Source organism: Alexandromys fortis, unplaced genomic scaffold, assembly GCF_014885135.2.
Source record: "Alexandromys fortis isolate MF-2015 unplaced genomic scaffold, M_Fortis_MF-2015_v1.1 scaffold_94, whole genome shotgun sequence".
Taxonomy (NCBI): Eukaryota; Metazoa; Chordata; class Mammalia; order Rodentia; family Cricetidae; genus Alexandromys; species Alexandromys fortis.
In genome coordinates, this window is record NW_026067979.1 from 3,773,919 (window position 1) to 3,785,922 (window position 12,004).

Sequence of the window (12,004 nt, forward strand, 5' to 3'; positions counted from 1 at the left end):
TAAATGTAAGGGTTTGGAATGGTTCTAGTGTTTACGGAAAGGAATCATGCTCCATGTTAGAATTTCTGTCTTAGTCTGTGCATTTCGTAAGAGAGACCGAGGTCTAGAATGAGGCTTCTGGAAGTGGGCAGTCCTATGGGGCTCCAAACTGACCATCCTGAGTTAAAAGTAATCACTGCTTTGCTCAGATGACAGAGGTCTGCTGGACTTTCTGTAGACAGTGCTGGGACCTTGAGAAAATCAGTACACCTTTTACAGCCTGAATGCTCTCATCTGCTGGGTGAAAGGCCTCCAAGTGTGGCCTGCAACATTACCTAGTACTTATCAAAAAACAGGGATCCTGGGGCTGGGAAAATAGTTCAGTTTGTAAAGTGCTTGCCACATAAGCATGTAATCTCAATTTGATCCCATATAGAACCCATATGCAAAAGATGAGCATGGTAGCATGTCTTTTAACCCTAGCACCGAGAAGGTGGAGACAGGTGGGGCCTCAAGACTCTCTGGCCAGGTATCCTAGCTAAATTGGCAGGCTCCAGGTTTATTGAGAGGTCTCATCTCAAACCTTAAGGTAGACAGTAATTAAGGAAGACACCTCTCATCAATCTTTGGCCTTCATGTATACATGTACGTATACATACACATATAGAATATGCAATCACATCCATATACCCCCCACACCCCAAAAATTTATCGCAGCCCCATGAATTTAGGGCTTATTTACTATCCCAAAGTACAAGTTGGCGAGTCAGCAATCTAGCGAACACACAAACAGATGCGATCTATCGATTGAAGATTGACCAACACAAAACTTGTGGTGCTGAGGAATGAGCTAAGTCATGCTGCAGCGTCAGCTTTGACTTGTTTGAGCAAGAGCTTCCACGCCGTTCACTACTCCAATGCTCAAAGTCTCATAGCTCTCTATCACACTATGTTTGCAAGTACTCAACCCCTCAGTAGATTGTGAACTCTCTGAGGTGGGCAAGGTATCTTCCTCAGCCTCATGTGTCCAACGCTGAACCATGTACCTGGTGCACAGTAACCCAACATAGTACTGTGTAAGAGCAGCTACAACAAAGTACCAAGGTCTATTCAGCTTAAACACCAGACATGAATTTTCATATTGTCGTGGAATTCTGCAGCCAGAGAGCAAGCTGTCAGCAGGGCTGGTATCTTCTTAGGTCTCTCTCTCTGGCTTGTGAGATGAGGCAATCCCATCCCCGTGTCTTCATGTCATCTCCACTCTGTACACATCCATTCTGATCTCGTCTTTTAAGGACTGCAGTCTTATTGAATTAGGGATTAGCTAAATGGCCTCATTCATTTAACGATCACTTTAAAGGTCCTATCTCCAAATGTAGTCATATTATGGGATACTTCCTGTTGCTTAATATTTGAGTGTATGAATTTCTGAGGATACGATCTTGCCTATAATACCCACCAATAAATGTTTGGCCAAGGTCTAAATGGATGAGACAGTAAGAGCAACCTGTATCTGTGTTTTAGTTACAAACAAATCCTGTGTCCCTTGTCCCTCCCAGACCCATATAAACAGGTATGGAAGATTTATTGGACAACAAACAAATAGGAAGACTCATTTCAACAATAAGGTCAGGCTCCTGATGGCTAAACCTGTATTTGAAGACTCCTCAGAAGGTCCAGCAATGGCACAGGCTGCAGTTGGGTTTTTTACCTTCCTACATTCCCAAGCTCTGTCAGGCTTAGAAGTGGCCCTTTGGCAAAGGAAAGATTCTCAGGAAAGATAAGATTTTGCTCTCCACTACATTTTCCATACAAACGCCCATCTCCCATTCCTAAGTGCATGTACACTTGAATGAGTGTCTGTTGAAAGCCTGCACCTCAATGGAGCTAGGAAGTCAAAGAGAAAATGACAGAGGTGGCCATTCGTGTTCCCTTCCACAGATGGGGAGATAGGGCCATCAGCCTAGCTTCCCTGATCTGAACTTTTCCTTTTCTGTCATTTCCTCTCTGGGGCACATAATTCAGCGGTCACTCTCCAGAACCTTCCCTCTCTTCATCCTGCATCGTTTGTCCTCCCTGGCCATCAGCTTTGCCCCTGTGTGAGCCTTTGTACCTGTGCATACAAGGTGCTCAGTCATCTTGCTGAACTAACCCCCGTATCTCACATAGCCTGCTGCCCACTGAACTGTAACCATGCGCTGGCCACCATGCCCTTCCACACATGTCGTCTCCCTTCATTCTGTGCCTCTGTATACTTTTTACCTGCTTTCAACATCACAGAAAACCAAGGCCCTGTTTGCATGATCAGAGGACTGGCCCCAGACCATAAAGAGGGATACTAAGTGATAACACCAAGACCCAAAGCTGAGCAGATTGGCTGGCTCGGGTCCTGGCTGTGCTTCGTGATTGCCCTACACGGAATGGTGCTTACACAGACGCTGAAAACAAACCAGACTCGATTCCAGGTTTCCTCGCTCAGTAGTTGCTTCCCGGAGCTCCCAGGAAGGCAATGAGCATCCTTTAAAACCATCTACCCACACTAAACAGCTCACATTTCTGAATGCCTTGCCTTTGGTTCATTTTAGGTATTTGTGTTAGAACTGCGTCACTCCCAAACCTCCCTATCCTCCCACCAACTTCAGTCATTACAAGAATTCAGCACTTTCAAACCGTGCCCTTTCTAAAGCCACAGAGGCAGCCCATGATGTCACGTCTAAAAGACTCTTCAAGGTACACAGTTGAAGTTGAGTACACCTTTCCCCTAGTAGAGGGCAAAGAATTTCACCCCAGTGAGCAGTTCCTCTCTAGGTATCTCTCCCTCATGGTAGAATTTACTGCCAGTCCAGATTCTCAAAGCGTACTTTAGAAATCCTCGCCATACTGAATATTTTCGTTCACATCGGCCATTTCCCTCTGTAGGAAGTGTTGATTACCCCTGTGAGGAATTTCACCCCTTTCAGCTGGCCAACAAAATTCTGTGCTTAGGTGTGCGTCTCTATCCCATGCCTCTGGGAACCAGGTGTGTTCTCCGGCCGGCTGAATGTGGCTGTAAATTACGCCCTACTTTCTGTCAGCTCCCTGACACTGAAATCATATTTGCTGTCAGAGGCGACAGGGGCCACGATGATGATGTATTTGAAGCGCTCCAGAGTGACTAGGGAACAGGCAGGGCAGGCTCCTCTTGGAGGCCTGCTGTCACCTTGTGAGTGGCCTGTGTAGTCTAGTCACATTTTCCCCAGGAGAGCAATACAAGAACTTCTACCTCATCCCAAGCTGGCGAGCATGGCCATCTTCCATTGAGGTCCCTTAATAGGCTTCAGATGTTGCCTGGATTCTACCTCTTAATTGTATTGTGTGACAAAATGCAAAATCCATCTCCCAATTACTTCCACGCCCTGGGTTCTAAAGCATTCTGACTGCATTCAAGTGGCTAATTTGAGCTCACAGACAACAGGCTTTATTTTCTCCAGGTGACTGATCATTTCTTGCCATTGTCCCTGCTGCCTTCCCTCACCTTCCACCAGATGTCTCTTTCCCTTTTCCTCTTTAGGAACTCAGGCGAAGAAGCACCCAACAGGTAAGATGCTCCACTTTGCGGCCTTGTGGCTGCCAGAAGCTCACTGTGCTGCGGCCCTGCCCAGCCCTTAGCAAGCAGTCTGTGTAGCCTTTCTTCTGCGTTTCTCTAAACTCCTCTCCTTTTTCTGGAGTCCTGCTCTGTAGGTACTGGCTTCTAAGACACCGTTGTTGGAAATACATCTGTCTTCCACTTCACTGGCATTAGAGCGTGCTTCTTAGGGTTTCTGGTACACACTGAAGACCAGCTGAGACATACAGTCCCATGGACTCAGCAACTACTGGGCAGACAGTCATTGTTGAACTAGTTGGACCACAGTCTGTGAGTCATTGTAATAAATCCTCCCGTATATGTATGTTCATCCTATAAGTTCTGTTTCTCTAGAGAACCCTGACAAATACACACAGGTTAGCCTTGAACTTGCTATAATCCTCCTCCTTCAGTCTTCTGAGTGTTAAGGGGTTTGAAAAGTACCCCCAACCAACTCCTTCCTTAGGCATCGAGTTTAGGACCCCATCCTGATGAAACTGCCGACTTCACTGTGTCATGTCCTCCAGGTGAATATTTACCGCCAAATTTAGAGGGAACAATTCCTTCCTGAAGAGAGGATGGCAGACCTGGGATTCATCCATTGAACCTACATGACTCCAAAATCTCTACCCTGATGCCCATAATTTGCCATTGGTCCAAGGAGGAAGCATTGTCTGACCCCAGTCTCTAGGCCTAAGTTCCTGGAGTCTGGGACAGGCTGGAGTAGGATCCAGAGTAATGTTTCCCCACAAGTAGGAGAGTATTTATCTCCCCTCCACTCTGACTCCTGAGGGCTTAATTATATAGGACCTCAGATTACCCTCTTGGGTTTTAGAAATGCCCAAAAGGCAGAGAATATTATCTAATTTCCCAGAGAGTAACTTTAATAGGATTCTTGGGAACACTGGTTTCTTCTAGGATCTGGTCTAGGCAGAAGTTCCTATGAACCCCAATATTTCTAAACTTGGGCTAATGTTCAACAGTGCCAAGGAGATAAAGCTGTTTAAATGAGGTCGAGAGAGAAGACAGATGGGAGGTATCATGTTTGGGCCAAACAAAAACTACGCATCAATAAGAGTTAAGCCAAGAGGCAGAAGGTGAATAGCTGGGATCTATCACATAGCAAGTATTTAGATGCTGATTTCAAGGTCAAGTTTTCTTTCTTAATATCCACTGTGTTTCCCTATGTAATGAATGTGTTTAAATGTGAACACAGTTACTTCATTTCTTACCATCATTTCCATTTTATTTCCGATTCACGAACAATTCATAGGCGTGCCCATCTGAGCACAGATTCCAAATTTATGTAAATGGTGAGGCAACAGCTCATACCCAAATAACAGCCATTTACCAAGCCCCCTCATCCATTCCAACCCCTCTGGAGTCCACAGGGCTCATCTTGCATCTGTAATTCCTTTTCAACATACGTGCTTTGAATTCAAAGGAAACAGAATTGGCAGGGGATTGATTTCTTACCTTTTGAAAACTAGAAGAGAGGAAACCCGGGAGTGTCTGACTGAGCAGGCTGGACAAGAATCTATCAGGCTAGTCCTAGCCAGAGGCAAACATTAGCCATAAAAAACTAGTTTTCTTTCAGAACAGTCCCACTTGTGGCTGCAGAGGTGGCTCAGAGATTAAGAGCACATACTAGTCTTGCTGAGGACTTGACTTTGGTTTGCAGTACCCATGCATAGTAGCTTATAACTATCTGTAATCCTAGCTCTAAGGGATCTGATGCACTCTTCTGGTCTCCATGAGAGCCCTTGATATGTGGCAATCACACACACACACACACACACACACACACACACACACACACACGGCGTGTGCACACGTGCATGCAGGCACACATGCGTGCAGGCAGGCACACATGCACACTCTCTGGAATAATAAATAATAAATCTTAAGGAAAAGAGCAGCCCTACTGTTTTTTCCACTTGTCCATCATTCTCTGCATCTGAAAATGCTGAAGGCTGCTCCTTTGCCTTGTTTCTCGTCTTCCTTCTACGGAATGAGGTCAGCAATAAGCACCAGGGTAGAAGCAGGATGGAACTTTGGCTTTAATGTCAAAAAACCTTGAATCCACTGCTGAGATATTTGGCCTTGGAACTGGTTTCCTCTTTCCATGCTTGAGGACAGTCAGTCGTAACTCCTTCAGCATGGCTGTGAGAATGAAATGAAAACAAGAACATCATTCAGGTTGACTAGGTCAAGCTCACTGAAGATGGTGATGACGATGGCCAGTTGGGGGCAGTGCTTTTGGTTAAGTTTTGCATTGAAGGTAACTCCAGATCTCAAGTGTGAGAATCGCCTTGGGTAGGCCAAGGTGAATGCAAAGCGACAGGATATCCCTGGCCTTAAACTGGCCATTGTTGGTCCTTGATCAGATTGGAAAGTGCTGGCCCTCGGACACTGGTCTTGCGAGCAGGTTCCATGGAGAATCCCAGAACTGGATTTGACTGGTTCTTTTCCTGTGACGTCTGAATTAGCAAGTAAACTGCACGTATCACACAAAGTTTTAAAGACAGCTGTACCTACGTGGGTGCCAGGGTGCCCGTGGCCCACTTGCAGATAGCACTTCTCTGGCACACTTTATCCCAGAGCCTGTTTTCCTTTCCCCGCCCCCTTCCCTGGTCAACATGAGGGAGTAACTGAGCTAAAGGACAGGGAAGGGGAAGAGACAGAAGGCATCTGGGATTGTGTCTGTTGTGATGGCCCCCTCAGCTCCCAGCTCCTCCACCCCCTCCCAAGGGATAGATAGGGACTTTCAACACTCTCTGGGAGATTTGAGAGTGGTTCACGCTCATAGAAGCAATCAAGTCACCCTAAGGAGGGGACACGAAACTGGGAGACAGGTGACAGGAAGGCAGAAGGGAGGCAACCATGCAGCACCGTGAATTCCTAGGGCTCAGTGACAAATTGGATAAATTGCCTGTGGGTAGCAGACATGATGAGAAACAGCTGGATTTCAGTTGCTATTCCCACCCAGAGGCAGGAGCCAACTGGGGATGGTGATCAAGTTAAGGAACCCATTTCTCTCATCCCAGAATCCCCTCGATGGCTCCTGTTTTCACCCACTGTGGGTGTGTCACATGAGGTGTGAATGGTGAATCTGTGCTAGCGGAGAGAAGACTGACAGACAGCTCCTGGTGACTCCGTGCATCAGAAGATCCAGGGGGAGGGAGCGGAAGGGCAGATGAAAGACTGACTTTACCGGAAAGGAACTAAGTGTCAAAATAGCCTCCAGTCCAAGAGCAAGATACTCGGGCTGAGGGGAGTGGAGAGTGGAATGCATTAGATACGACAGTCAACTCTTGACCTGGATTGACAAAGAGTCGATGAGACTTCTTAAGCCACTGTGTCCCAGTTAGGATTACTATTGCTGCAATAAAACATCATGACCAAAGCAACTTGGGGAGGAAAGGGCATGTCTTTTTTCTTACAAATCTCAGGTTTGCACTCAATCCCAGCGGACAAGTCAGGGCAAAACTCAAGGCAGGAACCTGGAGTCAAGAACTAAGCAGAGACCATGGAGGAATGGTGCTTCCTGGCTTGCTCCTCGTGGTTTGCTCAGCCTGCTTTCTTATATGCCCCCGCCCCCAGAACCAGCTGCTCAGAAGTGGCACCTCTCAAAGTGGGCCAGACACTTTCTCACTATTCAAGAAAATGCCCATAGGCTAATCTGATGGTGGCATCTTCTCCATTAAGATTGCCTTTCCTCAGATTGCTCTAGCACGTGTCAATTCGGCAAAAACAAACCAAAAAAGCAAACAATGACAAAACACCACCAATAATAAATGCGAAAGATGCCTCCCTCCCCCCCCAAACCCTTCACATACTGGAGGGCTCTATTTGGGGGTTAATATCTACAAGAGAGTGATGGAAGGGGATGAGCAAGACCGAGAAGTGGGAAGAGAAACGTCTGGGCACAGCTGGTGCTGTGGGGTAGATTATATACCCTGGTATCATATGCTGGAACTCTAATCCCCAGGACCTCAGAACATGGCTGTTTGGAAACTGGATTGTTTCACGTGGGCTTAGTTAACATGAGTCCATTTTGGATTAGAGTGCCCAATTCAGTGTGAGTCATGACCTTTATAAAAGGAGCATCCATATCTGACGAATATGAGAATTATGTTTATCCAAACCCAGTTATGGTAAACAAAAGTCAAGAAACAAATCATGAAGGTCTTTCCTAACACCTTCAGGGGGATGGGGATCCTGTGGATAGGTTGATTTTAGATTGCTGGCCTTCAGGAATATTGGATAATGAATTCTGTAGTTCCAAGTTACTGAGTGTTTCCTAAGTTACTGTGTGAAGGGCTTTGCGCCGGGGATGCTCTCCAAGGACTTCCCTGTTGAATCCATAGCCGGGCTATGGACTTCTCCCGCTCATATGCTTTCACCCCCTACTTGGCTAGTTTTCATGGCATAGGGGCTGCCATCTGAAGCACACCCACTAAGGCGGACCTCTCCAGCTACTCGTATTCCTGGAAGGTGAAAACTGTCAGCCACCAGCCACCAACATTTCCTGCCAACGGTGAGAAAGGGGGGAGAGAAATGAAACGCTCACCCTATATACAAAATTCCAGAGGGTTCTAGGTCTCAGCACTCAAAATAAATAACATTAGGATGGAAAGTTACAAACCTCAAAATTAATCTGTAGCCCCTTGTGTTGACCGGTATCTCTCAACGTTGTACACACGTGAGATTTGTAACACGGATGCTTTCAACTGATGGTGGCTACTGTGTATCCCATCATGGCCTGGCTTTCGGCTACTGGAGACAAGAGTGTTCTAATCCCACAGTGACCATATGGGTCCCATATCAGAGTGCCCACCACACTGAGGAAGAAAGAAGGAAGTTACATATAAGGCTTGGTGGTCAGACCCCTGCATCCTAGATGTTTACCCCCTGTCCTCTATTTCCTAGAGGAAGTCAGAGGAAGTATTTCCAGGGCAAGAAATGATACAAGCAATGGAGGAGTTCATCGGTAGAGTGGACAGTGTTTGAACAAGGCCCGTGATGCAAAATTAAATCTATTTGCCCTTCATTGCCTTGTAACTGCCAACTGGGCTTCAAATAGCTGGAATCAGCACAGTGTTCTTGAATCTGTGTCTACGGGCATGCAGCTGCTTCTGGACTTGGGTCAGGAGAGAAAGAATCTGCCTGGGCTGCTGAACAAGTTTATTGTGCCACCACTGGTACAGTCTAATCAAGGTCATACTATCCACGGACAGAGGGGCTTGCCATCAACCCTGCCTTTTGAGTGATATAGAGCTAGTACATTGGATGTTACCAGTTGCTTTAATGACAAATATTATAGGTTTTATGTCCCTGGTGCTGAATCTTTGAACTCAAGGCCAATAGGCTCTAGACTAGGATGGATGGATGGATGGGCTCTTAACATTGCCCTCTGGCCTTCATCCAAAAGCCAGCCTCTCCAAGGCCACCCGAGTAATTCCCTCCTCTCCTTTTCAGGCTTTGATTTCTGCCGCTCCCCTATCTGCTGACAGAACCTGAAACAAGAGACAATCTTTCTTCAGCAAGCTGTGACAATTTCGTAGCTTCACAGATTCCAGGTGATGGCCTTGGCTTAGTTGTCTTTGCAAATGAGGGTCCTCATGAGTGACAGATGGCTCCACGCACTGGACATTTTATCTAAGTGGAAGCATGTCCTGTAACTGTTTGACCGCGCTGTTTTGCAGGCAATGCCTTGGGATGGCACTGCCCCTGGGTGGATCATTTCTGACGGATGAGAGCCACTAGCAAAGGCCTAGTTCCTCCCTTCCTTCTGCTGAATGATTGAGTCTGCATGTTGGCTTTGAGCTCCAAGAGTCCCTGGCCTTCTCAATAAACATAGCAACGGAGGCTATCTGCTCTTCTTCCCAGCAAGCCGAAATTTGGCAATATTAGCATATGGATTTTTTTTTAAAAAAATATACTTTGTCATCACAAACAATGTCAGATATATTTTTCCCAGAGAGCTGTCCATTCCCACTCCTCTCTGCGTCAAAGTTGTCAGACCCATAATTTATTCATACTTTTGACCTCCAGGGAGGACAATATCCGAAGGGTCAGGGAGCGTTATTGGATGTCAGGAGGCAAATTCACTGCCCCAGCTCCCTTTACAATGTTACATTTAATCAGGCTCACATGAATGTGGCCGAGGCCTCCCTGCTGTAATTACCCCTGAAGGGTTCCCCCTCCTCATTAGTGATTATGCAATATTTATACATTTCCCAAAGTCCTCGACATGGAAGACGGCCGGAGCTTGCTGGGTTTTCTCTGTAAGCAGGTAGAAGTCCTGCCTTTTGTTTCTTTGTTTGAATCTCCATCATGACCTCCCCTGAGTAGCAACACTGTCAAGATGGGGGTGAAAGATCCAGGAAGCATCCAACTGTGGGTTGGTTCATGTCGCCTGCGTGGGTGCTTTCACGGCCACTCACACATGGGTTATTCTTCAAAGGCTCATAATAAAGCTCCTTTACTCCGAATGTCAAGGCGCAGGCAAACTCGAAGTATAACGATTTTTTGAGAACTGTGTGGAGAGGTCTTAGGGGGCTGGAGGAACAATTAATCAATGCTAAATAATAACAATAGTTGCTCTGACTCGTGGGCAGAATAAATCCTTCATTTCTGACCTCCATCAGGCATAGCTCAGATGCGTACAGCCAAGCTTGGATGCTCATTAGAATTCTCACCAAGTGTGTCCGGCATGTTTTCCAGTGTGTTCTATTTTTACAGTCATTTTTAGACAGCCTGGATAGAATTCTGGAAAATCCTCCTTTGTGGTGATTGTGTTTTCTTCCCATTTTCTATGGCTGCCCAGGTCTTGATTCATTCAGACAAGGAGCAAGAGTCCGATCCGGGCTATAGAATCAGGCAGACCCGTGCCTGTCTACTGGCCCTTCCCCTTGGTAACCTTAATTACATCATATAGCCTCTCAAAGCCTTAATTTCCTCTCTCACAAAACAGGAAGAAGAATTGTGACTCCTCCTAGGGCTGTTGAGAAGACGTGATTCTGAATATATCTGAGACAAAGACCACTTGCTCTTCCGAGCCGCTGCGAGACAGAGCCAGTGATGAGGAGCGAATGCTTGATGAGGTCTCCTGGGCTCAGATCAGGTCTTGGGTCCCTGTGTTCAGGGCAGAGGCTTCCCCAGAAAGGACAGGAGAGACACTGACAACTGGAGTTGGGGAGGATGCAGGGATAGAAGAAAAAAAGGCAAGCAAAATGAGGAGTGGGTGGGCAAAGCCTCCTTCCTAGAGTCCTTCCTTTAAAATTTCCCATGGTCTGAAACACCGAAGAGTGTTTCGTGTACCCAGACCCTTCATAAATCCCAACAAAGAGCCCTGGATCCCAGAGATGGCAGGAGGCAAAGATTTGGGCTTTAAAAGGTGGTAACTGGTGATAGAGGAAAGCCATTGGCAGTGCTGTGGTCCCTCAGTTGGTGTTCCGAACAGTGCAGTTTCTATGGTGTAGAGTAGATAATTACTATATCAAATGCTACTATGCTCTCTTAGCCCGTATGAGATGCGTAGGAGTCTGATTCCGATCAAACCAGGACTGCAGGAACACAGTGCCCTTGGGGAGGAACTGATAGTTCAGAGGTGTTGGTGTTTCCTGAGAGAGGGACCACTGAGAAACAGACCCCACAGAGATTCCTCATATCCTCTTATCATGCCCTGACTTGGGCAGTCTTATGTACCTTGTACGTGCATTAGTGTAAGTCTTGGCATTAAGTTTACTTTTTTAATTGAAATATACCTGATATTGCTTCTAGAAGCCTGAGGATGGGAGAGCTGCTCTCCTTTGATGTTTTGTATCTAGTGAGCACAGCTTTCCTTCCTACCTCCGTCTTTACAAACTCTTCCCTCTGCTCTGAAGATCTGAATCTCACCTGACACTCCAGGACCGACTCAGGTGATGTTCCTGATCTTACAAGGCATGGCTAAAAGGCCATTATTGGTTCCACATGCCCACTGAGCTGGAGGTGTCCCATTTGTGGCATATGACATTTTCCTCAAGGAACAATGACAACAGAGTAGACCTGTGGTGATCACAAAGGATGTGCCTCCGCCCTTCACAGGAGCCTAACAATTCCCATTCAGCACCATGGATGATGACTTCCAAGCCACCACAAAATACTGTTCGAAAAGTATCCTGGCTTCCTTTTCCCTTCCCTTCCCTTCCCTGTTCAAACACTTGTTTTCCATTGGAAGCTGGTTTTCCAAAGCAACAGCGCCCCCCTCCATACTTGAACCACTGTATCATCTAGCACTGTCTAAAGAGTTTCCTGAGGCAGCAAGAACCATGCCAGCTGCGTTGTCCAAGTGCTGCAGTTGTTGGGGACTACCTACAAGTGGCTAGAGCAACTGAAGTTCTGACTTTATAATATTCCCTAATTTTGATTCCT

At 46.5% G+C, this 12,004-nt stretch overlaps 1 long non-coding RNA gene across 1 annotated transcript in view; it reads left to right on the forward strand.

Annotated features, from left to right (window-relative positions):
* Positions 1 to 11,318, forward strand: part of LOC126511090 (uncharacterized) — a 28,319-nt gene extending 17,001 nt beyond the window's left edge. The window contains exons 2-3 of the long non-coding RNA XR_007594604.1: positions 9,065 to 9,165; positions 10,563 to 11,318. This is a non-coding gene — a long non-coding RNA (uncharacterized lncRNA). The remainder of the gene's footprint in view (positions 1 to 9,064; positions 9,166 to 10,562) is intronic.
* Positions 11,319 to 12,004: the final 686 nt, after the last annotated feature.